The sequence below is a fragment of the Lepus europaeus genome, chromosome 5 (assembly GCF_033115175.1).
Source record: "Lepus europaeus isolate LE1 chromosome 5, mLepTim1.pri, whole genome shotgun sequence".
Lineage (NCBI taxonomy): Eukaryota > Metazoa > Chordata > Mammalia > Lagomorpha > Leporidae > Lepus > Lepus europaeus.
The window spans coordinates 80434700-80458376 of record NC_084831.1 but is presented as its reverse complement, the minus strand read 5'-3'; the positions used below and the strand labels follow the sequence as shown (position 1 = coordinate 80458376).

General features: G+C 39.4%; 1 protein-coding gene across 1 annotated transcript in view; it reads left to right on the top strand.

The window, feature by feature from the left end:
• Nucleotides 1–23677, top strand: part of SELENOF (selenoprotein F) — a 44498-nt gene that overhangs the window by 12232 nt on the left and 8589 nt on the right. The window lies entirely within an intron of this gene.

Below are 23677 nucleotides of genomic sequence, written 5' to 3'. Positions count from 1 at the left end.
TACTGTATAAAGAACTCTCTCTTTTCTATATTTTAGTAAAACTCAACCTTCTTGCCTGGCTCATTATAAGATTAATCAGCACAAAGAAGAGAAAGTTTCATTATACACTGAAATCCCTTTCCACCATAGTTGTCAAGCAGAGGGGAACTTCAGAATCACTGTGTAGCACACCTGGAGCCTAAAGCTCTCCAGTCTGCCTCACCTGGCCAAAGGAAACCAAAGAGCAATGAATTTGGAGATTTTGTTCATCCGTAATAAGAAGCTGGTGTTATAATGAAATTTGAGATGAAAGTAAAGTACATAGTACCTGGCACATAACTGTAGACAGTGAATTTTAACTCTAAATCCGGTTAACAAGGAATGTGAACTGTTATACTGTTAATTTACACCTTGTCACCAATAAATCAGATAACAACTAAATCTTTAACACCTGGAAACTGAGCCAAAGATTAGTAGTTCTGACTCTCCAATAAAATCTTCTTTGTTTTGAACCCACTGGTTAAATGAATTAATAGTGCGTTTTCTCAGTTTTTAAGTCTTTTCATTCAAGTATTACAGAACCAAGTTGAATCCATTTGCCTGTGCACATCCGAAAGCCAAACACCAAGGTCATGGCCATTTGAGGAATAAAAGTTTATTATGAGGCAGGAGCACTGCTGGAATCTGACTTCCCATACAGCTTTTACAAAAGATATTTATTAAGAAGGGGACTAGGTGTGACTGTGGGAGGAATGTGGGAGTTAATTGGTTAATTAAGAAGGGGGCCACTCCTGGTTTTTCTGAACAGATGCATGTCAGCTACACACCTCATACATCACATGTTCAAAAATGGCAGCCTTTACCTACTTGGTGAGGGGAGATTTTGGCCCAAAATGTTACCAGTTCTTCCAGTGATTTCTGGCTGCTTTTCATAGTTTTGTCTGGAAGTCTCAACAAAGTTTTGTGCTTCTCTGCAAGATGAGCTAATGTTAGTTCCTTGTTTCCTAATCCTGTAGGGAAGGACTCAATAACTCTGGATTTCTTTAAATTGTAAAATAGCCTGAAAAAATCATTTATGTTGTCCAAATAAAACAATTAGTGAGATCCCTGTGTTTGCAGTAAGAAAAAGTTTTTTTTTTTAACTTTTATTTAATGAATATAAATTTCCAGTGTACAGCTTATGGATTACAATGGCTTCCCCCTCCCATAACTTCCCTCCCACCCACAACCCTCCCCTCTCCCGCTCCCTCTCCCCTTCCATTCACATCAAGATTCATTTTCAATTCTCTTTATATACAGAAGATCAATTTAGTATAAAGATTTCAACAGTTTGCACCCACATAGAAACACAAAGTGAAACATACTGTTTGAGTACTAGTTATAGCATTAAATCACAATGTACAGCACATTAAGGACAGAGATCCCACATGAGGAGCAAGTGCACAGTGGCTCTTGTTGGTGACCCAACAAATTGACACTCTAGTTTATGGCGCCAGTAACCACCCTAGGCTGTCGTCATGAGTTGCCAAGGCTATGGAAGCCTTCCAAGTTTGCCGACTCTGATCATATTTAGACAAGGTCATAAAAGACAGAGTGAGGATAGTAACCAATGATCCTAAGAGTGGCATTTACCATGTTTGAACAATTATACAGCATTAAGTGGGGAAGAGGACCATCAGTACACACAGGTTGGAAGTAGAGCCCTTGGTGGTAGAGTAGAGGTTATGATTACAAAGGAATGAGGCCCAAGTGTTCTAGTAAGAAAAAGTTTTAACATCTCTCTCAAGTTTTCTTTCAATATTCTCTTTCACTTGCACAAAAGTACTTTAAAAAGTTCATGGAAAGTGAAATTAAAAGATGTTTAATTTGGTGAAGAAATTTTGGAATTCTTGCGAATTGTATTTTTAAAAGTTAGTTTTTAGCCAAAATTTAACATTTGATTTCTCACTATCATGTGCCTAATATTCACAGTGTCCCAAAAATGACTTGTAGAACCTTACATATTTTCCACTTTATTGATTTACAAATGCCAATAATATATTTTAACATTTAGAAGATTTCCAGATTTGTAAGTTAGCCATTTATTGTATGTAAATAAAATGTAAACAGCAAATTTTTAAAACTTGGTTTTAAGTCTTAGGACTTTAACTAGTTTGGTACAGAGGAAAACGGTTCAATAAAGGATCAACTAATAACCAAAAAAAAAATAACCAAATTAAAATTGTAAGGTGAGTGTCTAATGATTTTCCATCAAATTTCTCTAAAAAACTGCCCATGTTTGATAAGAGTAACAAGCAGGAGCATTGTCACGGTAGAGAATTTCTGATGAAGCTTTCTCAGGTTTTTTTTTTTTTTTTATTGAAGCTTTGGCTAACTTTCTCAAAATAGTCTCCTAATAAGATATTATCATTCTTTGGCTTTCCAGAAAGTCAACAAGGAAAATGCCTTAAGCATCCTGGAAAACCTGTTGCCATGACTTTTGCTCTTGAACAGTCAACTTCTGCTTGACTGGACCATTTCTACCTCTCATTAGCCAGTACTTTGACAGTGCTTTGTCTTCAGGATTATACAGATGAAGCCGTGTTTCATCTCTTGTTACGGTTCTCCCAAGAAATGCTTCAGAATCTTGATCCCACTTTTTTAAACTTTCCATTGAAAACTGCTCTGTTCTGTAGCTGATCTGGGCACAGTAGTTGTGGCACCAATAGAGCAGAATTTTGTTCCACTTTAATTTTTTCATCAGAATTTTGTAAACTGAATTATTTGTGATTTTTCTGTAGTTGACTGTTGTTCCTGCTGGTACTCATTAGTCCTCTTCAATTAAGGCATGAACAAGATTATTCTTTTCTTCACATTGATACAGATGGTCTGCCGCTGGTGGGCATCTTCTTCAGCATTGGCTCACCCCTTCTTAAAATGAGCTGTCCATCTGTAAAAACTGCTGATTGCCTTGGGTCATTGTCTCTACAAAGCATCAGTCATTTCACTGTTCTTTTACCCCAGCATCACCATAAATTTGATGTTTGTTCTTGCTTAAGTTTTAGGATCGGTGTTCTCCTAATAACTGATGTCTTACCCTCCTTGGTACCTCAAACTAGATCCTGTTAAGACATGTTGTAATAAGTTAGTATAAATTTATTTTGATATAAATAACTCTGAAATCCATGCTTACTCTTTCATAGTATGCATGTTCCCTGAACTTTTTGAAGAAAAATATTCTTTTCTAAATCACTCAAATTGGGTTTATGGCTTAATTTTAAAATCATAGGTAAAATTAGTCCTCATCTAATAAAAAAGTCAAAAATCTGTTATCTATAAATGAATGCCTTATATAAAAAACATGAAAACTACTTGAATCTGGCTGTGTGTGTAAATCATTATCAATGTGAATTCTGTGGAAGATAAAATTATAATTTATGTAAGAATATTTTAGCCATTTTCATGTACTTAAAATTGTTACTAGAACATTCATTTTGGTAATTACTAATTAATTGTTTGCTTTTTAGGTCTGTCCAATCGTTTTTTTGTTTTGTTTTGTTTTCTGTTTCCATTTGTATGTTGTCATTTTTTTTTCATTTGTATGTATCTTGTAAACATCATTAGGAACATAGTAATTCTTCCCACCCACTCCCCCTCTCCTGTTTGGTCCCAGAAAGAAAAGGAAACAGAAAAAGGGAGGGAAGAGGAAGAGATAGGAATGAAGGAAAGAAGGAAGGAAGTGAATGAATGGAGTAAAAAAACTAAGAGAACTGTTCCTCAACAGTCTAAACAAGGGCTATTCTTTGTTACTGCTTCTCAAAGGTGTTTCTGCATTTTCCCCCCTTCTTCTTTTCCCTTCCTTCCTCCCCCTTCTTAAAACTTAATTGCCTTTAAAGAAGAACTCAAGGATGATACATCTTTTGTGAGCTCTTAAACATGACTATAACTTATGGGACATAATAATATCCTCCTTTTAATACACTAAAAGGAAGTGATTTAAAAAAAAAAAAGGATTTATTTATTGAAAGAGTTATGCAGAGAGAAGGAGAGGCAGAGAGAGAGGTCTTCCATCTGCTGGTTTACTCCACAACTGGCCACAACAGCCACAGCTGCACTGATCTGAAGCCAGGAGCCAGGATTTTCTTCAAAGTCTGCCACACAGGTTCAGGGGCCCAAACATTTGGGCCATCTTCTACTGCTTTCCCAGGCCAAAGCAGAGAGCTTGATGGGAAGTGGAGCAGCCAGGACTTGAACTGGCACCTATTTGAGATGCCAGCACTACAGGCAGCAGCATTACCTGCTATGCCACAGCACCGGCCCCAAGGAAGTGATTCTTGAGAACAAGTTTCACTATTAAGTCTCATGATACTACTCTTTGTGGACCAAGGTCCTGCATGGGAAGTTAGTGCACAGTGACTCTTATTATTGTTTGTTTGTTTGTTTGTGTTTTTTTGGACAGGCAGAGTGGACAGTGAGAGAGAGAGACAGAGAGAAAGGTCTTCTTTTTCCATTGGTTCACTCCCCAATGGCCACTGCGGCCGGCGCACCGTGCTGATCCGAAGCCAGGAGCCAGGTGCTTCTCCTGGTCTCCCCTGCGGGTGCAGGGCCCAAGGACTTAGGCCATCCTCCACTGCTTTCCCGGGCCACAGCAGAGAGCTGGGCTGGAAGAGGGGCAACCAGGACAGAATCCGGCGCCCCGACCAGAACTAGTACCTGGGGTGCCGGTGCCACAGGTGGAGGATTAGCCTAGTGAGCTGCGGCGCTGGCCAGTGACTCTTGTTATTTATTTAACACTCTTATATATGACATCAGTGATCACCTAAGTCTCTTGACATCAGCTGCCTAGGCTATGGAAGCCTTTTGGATCCAGTAGCTCAACAAGGCCATAAGCAAAGTGGAAGTTCTTTCCTCCCTTCAGAGAAAAGTAAATCCTTTGGTGGCCACTTCTTTCCACTGGGGTCTCACCCACAGGGGTCCTTTATGTAGGACATTTTTTCCCAGAGTGTCTTGGCTTTCTATGCCTGCAATGTTCCCCCTGGGCTTTCTAGCCAGACTAGAATGCCTTAAGGGCTGATTCTGAGATCAGAGTGCTACTTAAAGCGATTGTCATTCTATGAGTCTGCTGTATGGACTGCTTCCCATTTTGGAGTCTTCACTCCTTTTTAATTCTATTTCTGTTTCCAAACACTTAATCCTATTAATATGATCACTCTTGATAGTATCTATATGGTCACTTGTTCCTGTCCATTTGATCTTTGTAACACTTAAGCTGCTATTTTTATCAGCCAGCTTCAGGGATTTGGGGGTCTTATAGTTGTTAGTTTGTAGCCTTAGAAGTATGTCCATATGGGCTGGTGCCACGGCTCCTAGACTAATCCTCCGCCTGCGGCATCAGCACTCCGGGTTCTAGTTCCGGTCAGGGCGCCGGATTCTTTCCCGGTTGCACCTCTTCCAGTCCAGCTCTCTGCTGTGGCCCAGGAAGGCAATAGAGGATGGCCCAGGTTCTTGGGCCCTGCACCCGCATGGGAGACCAGGAGAAGGCACCTGGCTCCTGGCTTCGGATCGGCCGTGGCGGCCATTTGGGGGTGAACCAATGGAAGGAAGACCTTTCTCTCTGTCTCTCTCTCTCACTGTCTAACTGTGCCTGTCAAAAAAAAAAAAAGCATGTCCATATGAATGTATGTAGGACAATACTGCTTTGCAGTTGCATACTTCATACATTTGACAATTACAACTTCATAATCTTGGTGATTCTTTCCACTGTGCCCACCCTCCCACCCTCATTCCTACCTCCCTACCTCTTCTCTTTCTTATTTTCACTCTTATTCTTTACAAAGATCTGTTTTCACTTAACTTTATACATATGTGATTAACTCAATGTTAAGTATAGTGTTCAGTGAATTGTACGAAAGAGAAAAAGATATGGAAATATTATAAAGGAAAAGATAAAGAAATAGAATAAGAAGCTGTTCCTCAGCAGTCAAGAAGAGGGCTGTTCATAATCATTGCTTCTCAGAGTCAATTTTGTTTCTAGATGTTGTCTTTTAGGTGTTCTATTAGTTATCACATGTCAGGGAGAACATATAAAATTTGTCCCTTTGGGACTGGCTTATTTCACTAAATATGATGTTTTCTAGTTTATCCATTTCGTTGCGAATGACTAGACTTCATTTTTTTTTACTGCTATGTAGCATTCCATGGTGTACGTATCCCATAATTTCTGTATCCAGTGTTCAGTTGATGGGCATTTGGGTTGATTCCATGTCCTTGCTATTGTGAATTGAGCTGTGATAAACATGGAGGTACAGATAGCTCTTTCATATGCTGATTTCATTTTTCTTGGGTAGTTTCCCAGAAGTGAAATGGCTGAGGCATGTGAAAGGTATATATTCACACCTCTGAAGTATCTCCACACTGTCTTCCATAATGGCTTTGCCAGTTTACATTCCCAACAACAGTGGATTAGGGTGCCATTTTCCCCACATCCACACCAGCATTTGTTATTTGATGATGTCTGTATGAAAGCCATTCTAACTTGGGTGAGGTGAAACCTCTTTGTGGTTTTGATCTGCATTTCTCTGATGGCTAGCAATCCAGCATTTTTTTCATGTGTCTGTTGGCCATCTGGATATCCTCTTTTGAAAAATGTCTAAATCCTTTGCCCATTTCTTAACTGGAGTGTTTCTGTTGTTGTTGTTGTTGTTGTTGAGTTTGTTGATCTCTTTGTATATTGTATATTATTTATGACGTCAGTGATCACTCGGGGCTCTTTTCATGAGCTGCCAAGGCTGTGGAAGCCTTATGAGTCCACAAACTCTGTCAGTGTTTGTACATGGCGTAAGCAAAGTGGAAGTTCTCTCCTCCCTTCAGAGAAAAGTGCATCCTTCTTTGATGGCCCCTTCTTTCCACTGGGATCTCACTCACAGAGATGCTTCATTTAGGTAATTTTTTTCTCAGTGTCTTGGCTTTCCATAAAATGCTCTCGTGGGCAGCACAATTTTTTAATGGTTCCAGTCTATTTATGTTTTTTTTAGACTTATTTTATTTATTTAAATAAATAGAGAGATTGAGAGAGAGAGAGAGAGAACACTATCTCCCATACGCTAGTTCACTCCCCAAATAGCTGCAACAGCAGCATCAGGCCAAAGCCAGGAGCCAAAAAATCCATCCTGATCTCCCACATGGATTGCATGGCCCCAGGTACTTGAGCCATCTTCTACTTGGTTTCCCAAGTACATTAGCAGGCAGTTGGATAGGAAGCAAAAACAATCAAAACTTGAACTAGCACTCTGATACTTGATGCCACCATTGCAAATAGAGGCTTAACCTGCCGTGCCACAGTGCTGGCTCATAACCTCTAATCTTTTTTTTTTTTTTAAATACTTATTTATTTATTTGAAATAGTTACACAGAGAGAGAGAGGCAGAGAGAGAGAGAGAGGTCTTCCATCCAATGGTTCACTCCCCAGATGGCCGCAACAGCCAGAGCTTTGCCGATCTGAAGCCAGGAGCCAGGAGCTTCTTCCGGGTCTCCCACATGGGTGCAGGGGCCCAAGGAGTTGGGCCATCTTCTACTGCTTTCCCGGGCCATCGCAGAGAGCTGGACAGGAAATGGAGCAGCCGGGTCTTGAACCTGCGCCCGTATGGGATGCCAGCGCTTTAGGCCAGGGCATTAACCCACTGCGCCACAGCACCAGCCCCCATAACCTTTAATCTTAAGTATTCTTTCCAAAGTGCACATGAGCATCAGATTAAAATAGCTTTCTGGGATTTTCATGGGAATAGGATAAGTTAACTATTTCTAGAAGCCGATACTGTGACATACTAGGTTAAGCCTCTGCCTGCAGCGCTGGCATCCCATATGGGTGCCAGTTCATGTCCCGGCTGCTCCTCTTCCAATCCAGCTCTCTGCTAATAGCCTGGGAAGACACTTGAAGATGGCCCAAGTACTTGGACTCCTACACCCGTGTGGGAAACCCGGAAAAAGCTCCTGGCTCCTGGCTTCAGATCACCCCAGCTCCAGCCTATGTGGACATTTATGGAATAAAGAGATAGAGGACCTCTCTTTCTCTCTTCCTCTCTCTGTCTATAACTCTGCCTCTCATATTAATAAATTTTTTAAAAAATTATTTTCTGTTAAGGCTTTTTGAACTTAAATTTTCTGAGACTATACATAATGTTTCAGTGACTAGGTTTTTATTCTCATCCTTTTATGTTCTTCCCAATTCTGTGACCTTAAACTTGCTTATGGCTGTTATGTACTTCTGTTTGTTTGTTTTTTTTTCCATTTAAAGTTTCATATAAAACGTAATAAAAATAACTTAAGGAGCTTGTGTTTAGCATAGCAGTTAAGATGCCTGCAGCCCACATGGGAGTACCTGGGTTCAGTTCTCTGCTGTGGCTCCCAATCTGTCTTCCTGCCAGTGCAGGCTATGGGAGACAGTGGTGATGGCTTAGGTAATTGGGTCGTGCCACTCACATGGGAGACCTAGGTTGTATTCCCACCTGACAGTTTTGGTTCCAGCTGTTGCCAGCAAATGGAATCTCTCTATGTCTGTCTCTCTCTTAGTCTCTGCCACATAAAATTATTGTTTTAAAAAACTTCAAGCAGTTTTCATATCTTTATACAAATGATTCAGTTTCTTTCAGAACTTGTTACTAAAGAACTTTTGCATTTCTCCTTGGTTATGTGCCCCGTTTCCTTAGTTGATATGCATTTTTATTTACATCTTGGATCATAAATATTCTTGCAGTACCACTGGTTTCTTTTTCCTTCTTCCTTTGAAATACTTTTATTTAACTAGTTTTAGCACTTTTATTCTTCTTTGTTTACCCCTACCTCACTTCTGAACTATTATTCTAAAGGTCAAGTTAGTGACCAAATCAGAGAACCTATGTAGGCTAGAATCTGTTTAACTAAATTACTCATCTGTTTGAACCAATCAACAGATTATTTTCAGCTTAATTTACTATTCATTCATCTTCATCAAATCAGGAGGATCTGGTAGAGTAAGGGTTAAAACAAGCTTGGACCCAGGCTACCTAGACTGGGAACCTTTCTACCACTCAGCTGGTGATCTTAGACCAAGTACTTGATGAATCTAAATCTATGCCTCATCTACAAATTAAGGATAACAGGAATTTCTATCTGAAAGAGAGGTTATAAAGATTAAATGAGTTAGTTTGCATATACTGCTCAGAATTGTGTCTTGCTTATAGCAATACTAGGTAAAGATTTCCTGCTGGTGGTAATGACAGTAGTAGTGATATCTGGTTTGCTGATGAAAAAAGCAAGACAGAACTAGGATATTTGGAGAACTCAGAAATAGCATAGCGATTACTATTGGCAAAATATTCTAAAATGAAACAGATCAGAGATATATATGAACTATTAAATTTGCAAATGATTGGAGCCAATGTTGTGGTGTGGTAGGTCAAGCCTCTGCCTGTGGCGCAGGCATCCCATATGGATGCCAGTTTGAGTCCCAGCTGCTTGTCTTCCAATCCAGTTCCCTGCTAATGGCCTGGGAAAGCCGCAGAAAATGGCCCAAGTCCTTGGGCCCCTATACCCATGTGGGAGACTTGGAAGAAGTTCCTGGCTTCTGGCTTCAGATCGGCCCAGCTCCAACTGTTGTGGCCATTTGGGGAGTGAACTAGCAGATGGTAGACCTCTCTCTGTCTATAATTCTGCCTCTAAAATGAAGTATTTATAAAATAAATAATATATAAATAAATTTGCCAATTATAAAACTTTGGAACACAGTTTTTCATTACTTCACTTTTAAGCACCTTGATCTGTTGAATTAAGAGGAAGTATTTTGTTATACTTACATATAGTAATATGAAGACTTCTATTTACAATTATTTGTGTGGAGCAAAATACAGAAATAAATTATGTCAAACATAATCCCAGATGTCAAATTTTTGAGTTTGCCAAATTAATGTATGTAATTCATTAGAAGTTTATCATTGTTTTCAAAGGTTTGTTTATGTACTTGAAAGGCAGTTACAAAAAGAGATATCATCCTGGCCGGCGCCATGGCTCACTAGGCTAATCCTCGCCTTGCGGTGCCAGCACACCGGGTTCTAGTCCCGGTTGGGGCGCCGGATTCTGTCCTGGTTGCCCCTCTTCCAGGCCAGCTCTCTGCTGTGGCCAGGGAGTGCAGTGGAGGATGGCCCAAGTGCTTGGGCCCTGCACCCCATGGGAGACCAGGAGAAGCACCTGGCTCCTGCCTTCGGATCAGCACGGTGTGCTGGCCGCAGCTCGCCAGCCGCCGTGGCCATTGGAGGGCGAACCAACGGCAAAAAGAAGACCTTTCTCTCTGTCTCTCTCTCTCACTGTCCACTCTGCCTGTCAAAAAAAAAAAAAGAGATATCATCCTTCCGCTTGTTCACTTCCCAAAGGGTCACAATGACTTGGGCTGGGCCTGTCTGAAGCCAGGAGCCTGGAACTCTGGAACTCTATCTGGGTCTCCCATGTGAATAGCAAGGATAACCCAAGCCCTTGGGCCATCTTCTGCTTTTTTCCCAGGTGCATTAGCAGGGAGCCAGATTGGAAGTGGAGCAGCCAGTACTCTAACCAAAATTTATATAGGATACTGGTTTTGCAGGCAAGGCTTAACCCACTATTCCACAATGCCAGCCCCTTCTTTTTTTATAAAATTTTCAAGAGAGTTGAATTTCCATCCCAGCTTCATTGCTTGCTTACTTTGTGATGTTGAGTTAACAAATTCCTCTAATTTTTTGTGAGGAGGCTTTGCTGTTTTTAATTTTCTTTTAAAGATTTATTTGTTTATTTGAAAGAGTTACACAGAGCAAGGAAGAGAGAGAGCTTCTATCTGCTGGTTCACCCCCCAAATAGCCAAAGTGTCCAAGGCTGGGCCAGACCAAAGCCAGGAGTCAGGGGCTTCTTCCAGATTTCCCAGGTGGATGCAGGGGCCTAAGCACTTGGGCCATCTTCTGCTGCTTTCCCAAGCTGTTACCAGGGAGCTGGGTCAGAAGTGGAGCAGCTGATTCTCGAACCAGCGTCCATCTGGGATACCAGCATCACAGGTCACAGGTTTACTCAGTACGCCACAAAACCGGCCACTGTTTTAAATTATTTAAAAAGCAGGCAGAAAAACAGAGCTGTCATCCACTAGTTTTCTCACTAAGCACCCCACAAACACCAGAGCTGGGACAGGCTGAAATTTGGAACCAGAATCTCAATCCAGGTCTCCCTTGTGTGTAGCATGGACCAAGTACCTGAGTTATTATCTCCAGCCTCTTAGAAACCAAGCACTTCAGTATGGGATGTGGGCACCCAAGCTTGTGTCTTAACTGCTAGGCCAAAAGCCTGGCTGGGATCCCCAGTTTTGTTGTCATAGCATTGACTCAACCCTTTTCAAGTTTTATACTGGTTATATGCTGAGTGTTTTATTTGCATTATCTACTTAATCCTTACAACACTACTGTAATTTAAATACCATTGCCCCTAGTTAACAGAAGAGGAAACTAGGAAATAATCCGTACAAAGATACCTGGGGATTAGATGTGTAGCCTGTTTTCTTTTTATTTTAAAAGATTTATTTATTTATCTGAAATTCAGAGCTACACAGAGAGAGAAGGACAGGCAGAGAGAGAGAAAGAGGTCTTCCATCCACTGGTTCACTCCCCAATTGGCCACAAAAGCCAGAGCTGCGCCAGTCCTAAGCCAGGAGCTTCTTCGGGGTCTCCCATGCAGGTGCAGGGGCCCAAGGACTTGGGCCATCTTCTACTGCTTTCCCAGGCCACGGCAGAGAGCTGGATCAGAAGTGGACCAGCCGAGACTCAAACCTGCAGTCATGAGATGCTGGCACTGCGGGCGGCAGCTTTACCCACTAGATCGCAGCGCTAGCCCCATAACCTGTTTTCTTTTTTTTTTTTTAAAGATTTATTTTAGGGGCTGGCGCCATGGCTCACTTGGTTAATCCTCCGCCTGCGGCACCGGCATCCCATATGGGCACTGGGTTCTGGTCCCGGATTCTTCTTCCAGGCCAGCTCTCTGCTGTGGCCCGGGAGTGCAGTGGAGGATGGCCCAAGTTCTTGGGCCCTGCACCCACATGGGAGAACAGGAGGAGGCACCTGGCTCCTGGCTTCAGATTGGCATGGTGCTGGCCATGGTGGCCATTTGGGGAGTGAACCAACGGAAGGAGGACCTTTCTCTCTGTCTCTTTCTCTCTCACTGTCTGTAACTCTACCTGTCAAATAAATAAATAAAAATAAAAAGATTTATTTTATTTATTTGAAAGACAGAGTTACAGAGAGAAGTAATGACAGAGAGAGAGGTCTTCCATCAGAGAGGTCTTCCATCCGCTGGTTCACACCCCAGATGGCCGCAACGGCCGGAGCTGCACCCATCTGAAGCCAGGAGCCAGGAGCTTCTTCCATGTCTCCAATGTGGAGCAGGGGCCCAAACACTTGGGCCATCTTCTACTGCTTTCCCAGGCCATAGCAGAGAGCTGGATGGGAAGAGGAGCAGCCGGAACTAAAACAGGCACTCATATGGGATGCCGGCACTTCAGGCCAAGGCTTTAACCAGCTGCACCACAGCGCCGGCCCCATGTTTTCATATCAGGTCTGTTGACTCCGCAGCCCCAAGTTTTTAAGTCTCGTCTTTATTTTGCCTCTCATCTTGAAAATACTAATAATAATAATACCCACTTCACAGAGTTCCTGTAAGAAGTTGAATTAGTTAAATATGAAACACCTGGTTACTTAAGAGCCCTTTGTATTTGTAGTTAGGAAAATTAACAATTTTATTACTAGTTTTTATCTTATCAAATCTTTCTAAGTTTACCACAAAATTTAATGGCTCCCATGACTTGTTTTTCAAGAATATATTACCAAATCTGGCCTTTTTTAGGGTCCAACTAGACATTTTTAAATAAGTCACATAATGTTTATAAAATTCTGATTAAACAAACAACAAAGCATGTAGTTCTCAGTGTACATGGAAATTGTATAGTAAATTTAAGAGTAATTCAGAAGTCAGCTTAAACAGCATTATTCTACACAGTGGCAAATTTTAAGTGTTAGCCCATCAGAAACAGAATGCCACTGCTGTGTAAAACATAGAAAGATGAAATGGAGGTTAAGCTAACTGTGCGTGAAATTGTAGTCACTAAAGAAATTTCACAGTTACTTAAAATAGCTTCGCCTTTATAATGTGTCTGTAGTATCAATACATGAACTGATTTCTTCAAAGGAAACAAAAATATAAACAAACGTCTTTAACATATTGTTCTAATTATAATTTAAAAGCATTGACTTTTTTTTTTTTTAAGATAATGAATAAGGTTTGGGAGAATTTCAAATTCAATATAAGTATCACAGAGACACTTGAGTAGCAACAGTACTAAATGTTGGCACAGGCACCAGCGCTGTGGCGCAGTGGGTTAATGCCCTGGCCTAAATCGCTGCCATCCCATATGGGTGCCAGTTCGAGACCCGGCTGCTGCACTTCCTGTCCAGCTCTCTGCTATGGCCTGGGAAAGCAGTAGAAGATGAAGATGGCCCAACTCCTTGGGCCCCTGCACCCACGTGGGAGACCAGGAAGAAGCTCTTGGCTTCTGGCTTCAGATCGGCACAGCTCCAGCTGTTTCGGCCATCTGGGGAGTAAACCATCGGATGGAAGACACCTCTCTCTCTCTCTCTCTCTCTCTCTCTCTGCCTCTCCTCTCTTTGTGTAACTCTTTCAGATAAATAAATAAATCTTTAAAAAAATATATTGGCACAGATATTTACTTAATGATAATAGCCACTAACCTTAAATTCTTACTATTTGAAGGCACTATTTTAAGTGATTTATATAATGTTATATAAGTTTACAAGTGATTTATATAATGTTCACAGTAAACCAAATGTTCACAGTATCATTACTTTCCCTATTTTATAGTTGGTTCTGAGACACCTAGATTTTCCCTAAAGTCAAACAACTAAAAAGTGGCTATACCAAAACTTTTACATTTACTTTATGAGGTTTTTTAATTGAATTGAAAATACTATTTAAATTTTTTTCTCTGCCTTTAATTTGGAAAAATGTCCTGTTTTCAGTACAAAAAGAAATACTTAAAATAATTCATGCTACCTTACAACTCTATTTCCTAGGCATACCTGTATCACAGTCAGAATAAACTTTCCATTTATACGCTAAATACATTTTCATGTGATATGCTCTCAAAATTCTGAAATAAGCCAGAAGTCACTACTCTTTAGGAGTCTGCTGGAATATGATTCACAGGATATTCTGTAATTGAATAAAACATAATATCTAATACTATGGAGGTGACCACCGAAATAATTAAACATAAATAAAAATTGGAAGAAAGAGTGAATCAATAGATCTCTTAGAGTTGATATATTGTGAGCTATAGATAGAGCACTGTTCAACATTATGGAAGTGACCAGTGGAAGAACTAAAAGTTACTGAGTGGAGAATGGGAAGTAGAGAAAGATTTTTACTTACTATTTTATACCTTTGTGCTGTTCCCTTTTTATAACAAATATTTCCAGATGTAATATCTTGAAAGAACTCAAATTTGAGAAGGGTGTTTAACCTGGTGGTTAAGACACTGCTTAGATTGCCCACATCCAGTGCTGGCATGCCCATATTTGAGTCCCAACTACTCTCCTGATTCCAGCTCCCTGCTAATCCACACCCTGGGAGCCAGTGTGTGGTTCAAGTAGTTGGGTCCCTACCAGCCACGTGGGAGATCAGGGTTGAGTTCCAGGCTCCTGGCTTCAGCCTGGCACAGCCCTAGCTGTTGCAGGCATTTGGGAAGTAAACCAGAGAATGGAAGATATTTCTTTTGCTCTTTCTCTCTCTCTCCTTCTCCCTTCCCTTCCCCCCTCCCTCCCCCTCCCTCTCTTTGTGTATATGTGTGTGTGTGTGTGTGTGTCTGCCTTTCAAATAAGAAATTTAGGGAGATATGTGCTTAAATACACGTGTGTTATGAAAGCACCCAGAAGGAAGTTGCATAACCATTTGACACATCAGGTAAATTTCATCACTTGTTTATATAGGAGCTGACACAGTAAGTTGGAAAATGATTAGAAGAGCCTCTCTGGCATAAGGAAAAGTTAAGAAGGCACAGAGCCATGAGAGTATGGCCATCTGAGATAAACAGACAGCTGGGTGATGGTTAGAGATGATCATGGTTAGGTAAGCAGGAGCCAAATGATGTAGGGCCTTGTGTGCCTTGATGAAGAATTTGGACTTTATCCTATAGGCTGGGAACAGAGTAAAGGATTATAAGCAGTGAACTAATACCAGATTTGTATTTTAATGAGTTTTTGTTGGTGTGAAACAATAGTTGATAGGACAAAGGGGGATATCTTTGCCAGAAAAATAATTTATATTACTGTTTTCTAGCAGGACTATAAAAGCCTTAAAAAATAAAACATTGGCAGTGAAAATGAAAGAGACCAATTTGAGGTAGATTTAGGTAGATAAAACCTACAGGATGGGGCCAGCATTTAGCCTAGGCTAACATGCTTACTTCCTATGGACCTGAGTTTGATATCTGGCTCCTGATTCTGACTCCAACTTCACACTGATGTAGCCCCTCAGAGGCAGTGGTGAAGGCGCAAACAGTTGCCACCCACATGGAAGATCTGGATTGTGTTCCCAGCTCCAGGCGTGGGCCATGCTCCATGGCAGACATTTGTGAAGTGAATCAGTGAATGGGAGCTCTCACTCTTTCCTTCTCTCCCCTACCCCTTCCGCCAACCACCACTCTCTCGGTTAAATAAGTTTTATTTATCTTTTAAGGTTTATTTGAGAGGCAGCTAGAGATAGAGATCTTCTGCCCACAGGTTCATTCTCCAGATGGCTGCACTAACCAAAGCTGGGCTAGGCCAAAGCCAAGAGCCAGGAACTCCAAGTTTCCCATGCAGGTAGCAGGAGCCCAAGTACTCAGAGCTCTTTAGTGCCTTCCCTTACACATTAGCAGGGAGCTGGATTGGAAGCAGAGCAGCCAGGACTTGAACTGGTGCTCCCATATAGGATGCAGGTCTCCCAGGCAGCTACTTAACCTACTGTACCACACAGCTCCCGCCTCTAAATATTTTTTTAATTTCTTTAATGACACATGGAAGTATTAAAATGGATTACAGTGGGAAAAGGATGAATGATAATGCTCCCAGTGTTCTTACTTGAGAAACAACTCAAACACAAGAGGGGTACAGTAGACTTCTGCTGGGTACATTTATTTTATATACATATACATATATACACAGACACACACATTATATGCACATTCTATATCCCTATGACAGTTTAATTTATAAATTAGGCACAGTAAGAGATTAATAGCAATAACTAATAAAATACATAGAACAAAAGTTATTTAAAGCTTATAAAGTATTTATTTCTGGAATTTTCCACTTAGTATTTTCAATCTGCAAGGATAACTGGAACCAAAGGAAGCAAAACCACAGATAAAGGACTATTATAGTTACATGATGCTTATTGAGGAAATGGTGGTGGATGGGCAAAAAGATAACAGTAAAGAATATTTCAATAAAGCATACTCTCAGCATAATTGAAAACCTTCCCAGTTTTCTCTTTGTAGAAAAAAAATGTTAGATGTTTTCATTTAGAAGGTCATGAATTTTATTCAGGTACTATGATGAATTCTAAAATAAATAATATATTTGCCAAAGAGCTAGCAAAAACTAAAAATGTACAGATGGACTTGATGTTTCTCTTTTCCAAAAAGTTTCATATTGCTCTTAAGTTTAAAATATATAAAGTTTAAATATATAAAGTTAAAATATATATTATATGATTACTTTCTATAGCTTTAGTACATAGAGCCTCTAATTTGTGTCAGCTGTTTTGTGTGTTATTATTTTCAGATATTTGTAACCTCTCTTAAAGATGATCATAATTGCCCCCATTTTATGGAACACAGATGTTCAATATTATAGTGGTAATATCAACACTCATACAGGGACTTGATTTCTTTTGATAAGCAACTTTTGCTACCATACATAACACCTTCTTGTTCAGTTTTTGAGGCTGTTGAATGTGTGAGTGTTGAGCCATATTTTGAGTTCAGCTCAGTTTTTCAAATTAACAGGAAAATATGTTGTGTTTTTCATTTGTGGGGAAAAAAGATGTATTTTTTTCTCTTTGTGCCATGTAGTAAATAGTTTGCCATTTTCTGAAATCCTTTTATTTTTGCCTATTAATTACCAAGAGGCTACTTTGTCTTAATTAGAAAGTACTTTTTAATATATTCAAACTTAGACTCATTTTTACCAGTTCTTTTCAAGATTTGGACATCAAGAAATATAGTGGCCATGTTCTCACTTTCTCAGGTTATTTCCTTTCATTGTGTGATGTTTCCTAAGTATTGGTAGAACTGAAGGCATTGTTGCAAATGATACCCTTGGATTGTTCATAATTGGACCTGAAGTTTGGTATGAGTGTAGTGGCGGGGATCTGTGTGTGTATGTATCATTGATGTATTGGTTTCCAAGGGAAGCCTCTTTTGAATGATGTTTCCCCCTTCTTGTAGGTGTGTATGTGACGTCTATTTAGATGTATATACAGATCCTAATAATTGTCTCAGTATTGAAAGAAACCTACTTCTTTTTTCCCTCAGGTTTTGTAGTTAGAATAGTCCAATCTAGAATGCAGTAATGTCAAAGGAACATTTTCTTTTTTTAACCAATACATAAAAATTGAGCATATTCATGGAGTACCATGTGATATTTCAATACACATGCACATTGTGTTATAATCAAATCAGGATAAACATACCTGTCACCTCAGACATTTATCATTTCTTGACTGTGAAAACATTCCAAATTCTTTCTTCTAGCTTTTTTTGTTTTGTTTTTAAAGATTTTATTTATTTGAGAAGTAGAGTTACAGACAGAGAGAGGGCAAGACAGAGAAAGGTCTTCATTGGTTCACTCCCCAACTGGCCACAACTGCCGGAGCTGGGCTGAATTATCTCTAGTCATCCTACTATGCATTCATTCTCCTATCCAACTAAGAACCTATTAATCAACAATTCCCCATCCTTCCTTTCCCCTGTTCTCCCTACGCTCTGGTAACCTCCATTTATTCTCAGTTTTCTTGAGATCAAATTTTTTAGATTCCACTTATGAGTGAGATTATGTGATACTTACTTTTCTATGCCTTAAGTTTATTTGCATATGACATAATCACCTCTGTTCCCATCCATGTTATCACAAATGGTAAGATTTCTTATTTTTAGGGGCTATGTGGTGTTCCATTATGTATATGTACTACATCTTGATTCATTGAGGGATACTTAAATTGTTTCCATTTCTTGGCTGTTGTGAATTTTGCTGCACTAAACATGGGAGTGCTGGGGCTGGCACTGTGGTACAGCAGGTTAAAGCCCCTGCCTGCAGCACCCACATCCTTTATGGGCACTGATTGAAGTACCAGCTGCTCCACTTCTGATCCGGTGCCCTGCCAATGCTCCTTGGGAAAGCAACAAAGGATGGCCCAAGTGCTTGGGCCGCTGCACCTATGTGAGACACCCGGAAGAAGCTCTTGGCTCCTGGTTTCTGCCTGGCCCAGCCCCAGTTATTGTAGCCATTTGGGGATTGAACCAGCAGATGGAAGACCTCTCAATCTCCCTATCTCTCTCTGTTTGCCTTTCAAATAAATATTTTGAAAAGAAAAATGGGAGTACTGGTGCCTGACACACTGATTTCATTTTTTTCCACATGTATACCCACTTGAGGGATTGCTGGATCATATGGTAGTTCTGTTTTTAATTTTTGGAAGAACCACCATGCTGTTTTCCACAAGGGCTGTACTGATCTACATTCCCACCAACAGTATGCTAGGGCTCTGTTTCTCCACATAACCACCAGAACTTGTTTTTTGTCTTTGATAATAGTCATTCTGACTAGAGTGAGGTACTGTCTCAGTGTGATTTGCATTCCCCTGACGATTTGTGATGTTGACCATTTTTTCTGTACCTGTTGGCCATTTCTCTGTCTTCTTTTGACGTCTGGTAGTTAAGCTGCCAGTTAGGACACCCATGGCCCCCATCAGAGTGCTTGAATTTGATCCCTGCTTTCAGCTTCCCTGGGAGGTAGCTGTGATGACTCAAGCAGTTGGTTTCTTGCCGCCCACATGGGAGACCTAGATTGAGTTCTTGGCTCCCAGCTTCAGCCTGGCCCAGTTCTGCTCCTCACTGGCATTTAGGGAGTGAAGGAGCAAAAGGAGCTCTCTCTGTCTATCTGTCTATCTGTTTCACTTGCTATCATGAATAATTTGTTTTAAAAATGAAAAATATATTTAGATCTTTTTAAACTGCATTATTTGGGTTGTCTTTTTCCTATTGAGTTGAATTCCTTATGTATTCTGTTTATTAACCTCCTTTCAGGCATATAACTTAACAAATATTTTCTTCCATGCTGTAGGTTATCTCTTCATTGTTGATTGTTTCCTTTGCTATGCAGCAATTCTTTAGCTTGCTGAAATCCCATCTGTTTCTGCGTTTGTTTCCTGTGCTGCTAGAGTCTGATCCAAAATACCCTCTCCCATACCAATGGCTCTAAACATTTTCCCTGTATTTGCATGAAGTAGTTTCATAGTTTCTTGCATTTAGGTCTTCAATCCATCTTGAGTTGATTTTTGTATGTGATAAAAGATAGAGATCTAGTTTTATTCTTCTCCACATGGATATCCATTTATTTATTTGAAAGACAGAGTTACAGAGAGAGGTAGAGACAGAGAGATCTTCCATCCGCTGGTTTACTCCCCAGATGGCCGCAATGGCCAGAGCTGTACCAATCTGAAGCCAGGAGCTTCTTCCGGATCTCCCACATAGGTGCAGGGGCCCAAGGACTTGGGCCATCTTCTACTGCTTTCCCAGGCCATAGCAGAGAGCTGGATTGGACATCCCATATGGGATGTCGGCACTTCAGGCCAGGGCCTTAACCCGCTGCGGCACAACGTTGGCCCCAATCTATTTTATTTTTTATATAGTTTCATTGAGCTTATACTGAAACATTGATTGTATTTTTGTGGAAAGATTTCCCCCAGTGTAGTCTTACCTTCTTTAGAGCCTAATTTAAATTAAGAAAGCTATTCCCTGCTATGTTTTACGACTTGTCTATCTCAAGGCAGGAATTAAAAATAGTGTAGTAGAATAAGTTTTAAACTTATTGAACTTCTTTAAGAGTAAAATCATTACTTTATCAGAATTCAGTAGAAAGCACTCAAAAATGAATAGCTTAATCTCAGGGATATAGTATTGGAGAATTAATATTTGCCAGTGTGATGTGCCAACATAATAAAACTGAAGAGGTTTTTTTTCCTTATACACTTAATATGTATCTGATGTCCCCAAACAAAAATGCTGTCAGAGTGGGTAAGGAAGCATCAACAGGTAACACTGTTTGCTTTATACATTATACAAAACTTGCTTTGTGAAATCTTGTCAGAGGGTCACTACTAGAGCACAAAAAAATTAATACCCTAATTATTTGTTCATTTGCAATTGTAACTGTTCCTACTAATCCAGGCATTTTTTAAAAATCAGAAAATATAGGAATGATTTGATAATGAACAATAAATTGAAGTTTAAAACAGCTGATTGCTAATCCTGGTTTAGGTGAAAATATCTTCCTTGAGAATTAGCTGACAAAATTTTGCTAAATGTAGTTTCTGCATGCTGTATTTTTCCACTGTATGAAAGGAATAAAGTTGATTTTTAAGAAATTATATTGGATGCCATTAATGTTTGGAAAAATGGTTAACATACATTTGAATGTATCATAATTGTTTTTTAATTGGGTCCTCCAAATGGTATAATGTTCAGCTTCAGCTTTCATCATACTATAGTCATCCTTCTTTATTTTTAATTTCTTTCATTTTAGTTAAGGGCAAGCCTTTAAAGGGTTTATAAAACATAGTTATTTCTCAAACCTGCATTTTTTTCAGGAGTTAAAATTTTGCTTTTTTTCAGCTAACAACGTTTTATTCACATTACTACTTAGTATTCATTATTATGTTAACAGTTATATTAAGTTAGTGTGGAGAGCTTCTTTTAATATAAATAAAAGTAGCACTTTAGAGGAATAAAGTCCCAATTTAATTATGAGGTTTTTTAGTGTTTTTTTTTTAAATACCGAAGTTTTTTTGCCTTTGAATAAAAGAGGACTTCCAAATGAGAATGCCTGGCTCCAAGCAGTGATTCCTAAGGAAAGAGAACATGCTGCAGCATTTGTCTCACTTTAGGTGATTCTTACTTAGTTTACCTTTTAGCTTCAGTTTGGTTAGTCTTTTGAGCAAAAGCCTATTGTTTCATCGTTTTGACACTTTGGCCTTATTAATAGAGTATAGTGCAGGTTTTGTTTCACATCCCTGGCTACACATGATAATCATTTGGAGAGCTTTAAAATAGGAGTACTGGTAGGAGGAGGAGGAGGAGGAGGAGGAGGAGTAGCGGTAGTTGTAGTAATTAAAATACTAATGCCTGAATCTCACCCCCAAAATCCCAATTTAATTGATCTGAGTTGGGTTGTAGGAAATCAGTAGCTTTCAGACCCTTCCCAGGTAATTCCAGGGTTCTGTCACGGTTGAGAATGCTGCTCTATGATAATGTGATTTTGAGAGCTTGAGAAGTTTTGGAGTGGTCATCCTGATTACAGAACAATAAATTACAGCCCTGAATGGTCTCTAACAAAACTAATAACTATGCAGGAAAATAAGTTTCAAATACACAGTCTGTACTTAACCAGTAGTGTGAAAGAAAATATAACAGCGGATCTTGTTACTTAGCATCTAAAGAAGGCGGGCCTTTTGCTCCTTTTTGAATGGCTTGTAACAACCCTGGAAGCTAAGTAGTAAACCTTTTGTTCAAACAGTAAACTGAAGCTCAGAGAATGACTTGCCCAAGGGGGCATGCTGCTTGAAAGCATCAGAGGCAGAATTGGAGCACATACACATGTGATTTGGTAACCCGAGCTCTTCAGTGTACTATGCTGTATGAAAATTTGATACTCAGTTTGACCCATCCTAGTTTATGCCAAGGTTTCCTTATTGCCATGTGTCATTACAGTCATGATCTTTTTTTTTTTTTAAGATTTATTTATTTATTTATTTATTTGAGAGGGAGTTAAAGAGGGGGAGGGTGTGAGGGAAAGAAAGAGAGAGAGTGGTCTTCCATATGCTGGTTCACCATAAAACATCAACTGAGGGGCCATTGTTATGGTGTAATGGATAAAGCTGCCACCTATGATGCCAGCATCCCATGTGGGAGCCAGTTCGAGTGCCAGCTGCTTCACTTCCAATCCAGCTCCCTGCTAATGCACCTGGGAAAGCAGCTGAAGATGGCCCAAGTGCTTGGGCCCCTGCCCTCTCTCTTTCTCTCCCTACCTCTACTTCTCTGTAACTGCCTTTCAAATAAATAAATAAATCTTTTTTTGAAAAGAACTTAAATAAAATCCACCTTAAACTCTTGGATCTCCATAAAAAAAAAAATCTGGAAGCTAAGACAAAATGAAATGGATATAGTATGTTCCTTATATTGTTGGCCTCAGGGTCACAGCATTCCCTACAGTTTTTTTAGGAAGTATATTCCCAAACATATTTATATTCTAAGTATATTCCTGTCTATAAAAAGAACAGGCAGACTCTACAGCTACAAAAAGGTGATGTTTACCACCGAATCCATTTCAACTGAATTCCTTACACTAAAATATTTGCATTGGAGATTTTCATAGTGAGTTTTTACCATAAAGAGAATGTATAGGTTCTATAGCTAGAAAAATAATATTTGCCATCGAATCAATTCCAACTGAATTTCATTGAAAGAAAATATTTGCATTAGAGCTCTTTTTCTTTTACTGGTTTTCCTCTAATATCTTTACATAGTACTTCTTTTTTTTTCCCTTTATCAGTAGTTTTTCTTTTATTTCCGTATAGGGTCATGTTATATGGTATATCAGTATTTATTCATTTGTTGATAAAAATTTAATGTGCTTTCACTGTGAAGTTATTATGAACAGCACTCTTATGAGCTTTGGAAAGTGTGAGCGATGTATAGAGAGATGGTAGGAGTATAACAATGAAATTGCTGGTTCTTTCAATGTCTCTCAGCTGTAATTCTCAGTGTGAAGATTCTGGGACAAAATCTATTTTTTTTTTTAATTTTTATTTTTACATAGTACTTCATATAGTAATACTCTTAAAAAAACTACTGGGTTTTGTTTAAATTTAAAACAGTTATCACTTAATATTGAAAACAACTAGAAAGAATTCTCATTGAATATCTGTCTTGGATAAATGGATATATTCCTGTGTCCAATTTATCACACTAAAAATACTATACTTCATTGTCGAGTCCTATCTCCTTCTGTCTTTTTTGACTAGGTTAAAAATACTCCAAGTAGGCCTTGAGTTACTTTACCATTTCATGTACAGTATGCTCCCCTTACCTACAGCACATATAGTTTAGTGAATGCCTGAGACCATGGGTAATACACAACCCTTTCTACACTGTTTTTCCCTACCTATGCATACCTATGATAAAGTTTAATTTGTAAATTATACACAGCAAGAGATTAACAATAACTAATAATAAAACAGAATGATTAAAATAATATACAGTAATAAAATTATCAGCATCACTACTCTTGTGCTTCAGTCATTATTAAGTAAAATAATAGTTACTTGAACACAAACACTGCAATACCAC